The sequence below is a fragment of the Phyllobates terribilis genome, unplaced genomic scaffold, assembly GCF_046119375.1.
Source record: "Phyllobates terribilis strain yellow unplaced genomic scaffold, ASM4611937v1 Scaffold_12__6_contigs__length_324123572, whole genome shotgun sequence".
Taxonomy (NCBI): domain Eukaryota; kingdom Metazoa; phylum Chordata; class Amphibia; order Anura; family Dendrobatidae; genus Phyllobates; species Phyllobates terribilis.
Genome location: NW_027362772.1, coordinates 16517399 through 16519847, shown reverse-complemented (window position 1 = coordinate 16519847; position 2449 = coordinate 16517399).

Sequence of the window (2449 nt, the reverse complement as noted above, 5' to 3'; positions counted from 1 at the left end):
GTCTCTTGTCTGATTGCTTAAAGCGGCGGCGTGGTTACTGCCTGTTCCTTATAGTTACTGTGTGCACAGTCCTAATGAGTCCCCAGCCTATTGCTGTGAGTCACTGGATACTTAAACCCCCTCCACCCTGTAGGAGGTGCCTGAGCAACACTTTCTTTCTGTGTGTTCTGTGCAACTGAGTTGCCAGGTCCTGTCCTATATCCTGTCTGTTTCCGCCACCCTGGGGGCTGTATACCCAAGCCTGTTATACCCAGCCCACCACGCCCCCTGAGGAAGTACGGAAACACGTGTCGGGGCCTCCCCTGGCACTGCTGTTCACCTGTTTACTTTCACCAAGTATGTCTTACTTAACCCTTTCCATGTGATGCTTGTACTTTTTATGTGTTGCTGAAAACACCTCTGTTGGTTGTTTATACTGTGACGTGTTATAGGTCCCTTGATCTATGTTATTTAACTTTTTCTGCACACATTGTCTGTGATTAATGGATTATATGGGTTGGACTATGTGACCTATTACAGGTCCAATGTGAATTTGATACCAGCTGTGTCTCTGTCTACCCCCTGCTGCCTCACATGCCCATATTATGTCTTTTCACACGTTATTTATACCTATGTGTTATTTCTTAAAAAATATATAAATACAGCATTTATCTCTTTTAGTCAACATATGGTGTTTTAATTATATTATCTTGGGGTTTTGAAAATACCTATGGTCTCTCTGGTTTATATAATGTTTAGTGGTATGCCCCCTATTACATCCAAGGTCCTATCTGTCATTGTTATTTTGTTGTACCAGGCCTGTTACCTGTATCTGTGACTTCTAGTCTGTTCCGCCACCCTGGGAACGTATACCCAGGCCCGTTACCTGTATCTGTGACTTCTAGTCTGTTTCCGCCACCCTGGGGGCTGAGTTCCCAGGCTCATTCCTGTATCTTGTTCCTGGTTCAGTTCCTGTCTGAAGAGTGTCCTAGCCCGTTACTTGTTTGTCTCTATGTCCGTATCTTCCCTTTTCCTGCAGTGTCTGAACCTGCACCTAACTCCAACTCGTTGTCTCTGTACTTCTGTTTGTGAGTTTAGTGTCCACTCGCTACTTCATTGTAAGCATCTTGCAGGTTTTTCTCTGCTGTGCTTGTCTACCGCACTTGCAGGTTTTGCTCTGCTCTGCTTGTCTACCTCACCTGCGGGTTTGGCTCTGCTCTGCTTGTCTACTGTACCTGCAGGTTTGGCTCTGCTCTGCTTGTTTACCGCACCTGTGGGTTTTGCTGTGCTCTGCTTGTCTACCGCACCTGCGGGTTTTGCTCTGTTCTGCTTGTTTACCACACCTGCGTGTTTTGCTCTGCTCTGCTTGTCTACCGCACCAGCGGGTTTTGCTCTGCTCAGCTTGCCTACCGCATCTGCGGGTTTTGCTCTGCTCTGCTTGTCTACCGCACCTGCGGGTTTTGCTCTGCTCTGCTTGTCTACTGCACCTGCGTGTTTTGCTCTGCTCTGCTAGTCTACCGCACCTGCGGGTTTTGCTCTGCTCTGCTAGTCTACCGCACGTGCGGGTTTTGCTCTGCTCTGCTTGTCTACCACACCTGCGGGTTTTGCTCTGCTCTGCTTGTCTATCGCACCTGCGGGTTTTGCTCTGCTCTGCTTGTTTACCGCACCTGCGGGTTTTGCTCTGCTCTGCTTGTCTATCGCACCTGCAGATTTTGCTCTGCTTGTCTACCTCACCTGCGGGTTTTGCTCTGCTCTGCTTGTCTACTGCACCTGCGGGTTTTGCTCTGCTCTGCTTGTTTACCGCACCTGCGGGATTTGCTCTGCTATGCTTGTCTACCGCACCTGCGGGTTTTGCTCTGCTCTGCTTGTCTATCGCACCTGCAGGTTTTGCTCTGCTCTGCTTGTCTATCGCACCTGCGGGTTTTGCTCTGCTCTGCTTGTCTACCACACCTGCGGGTTTTGCTCTGCTCTGCTTGTCTACTGCACCTGCGGGTTTTGCTCTGCTCTGCTTGTTTACCGCACCTGCGGGTTTTGCTCTGCTCTGCTTGTCTACCGCACCCGCGGGTTTTACTCTGCTCTGCTTGTCTACCCCATATCTTCAGGACAGTCAGAAGGTCTTCTTCTTCTTCTTCACCAGATCTGCTAGTCGCCGACTCGCTGTGCGCTGAAATCTCCGGAGGAAGGGAAGCGGAGGCATTGTCCCCACACAGTATCGACGATTGTACCAATGATCTGCCTTTAGGCACCGCCCCGCCTCGCAGACGTGTCATCTCAGAAACCAGACTGAAGTTGGTCCCTAAGCAAGGATCCTCCATCTCTAACAAATCTGGCAATAAGTCCATCAAGGCGGTGGCTACCTCCAAGTCTCTGCACCCCTCCAACCAGGCGGAGGACCTCCAGTTGCCTCCTGAATAGTGTTGAGCCACCCCCGTAGTGTTCGGGTTCAGTTCGGTTCATCGAACACCGGGAT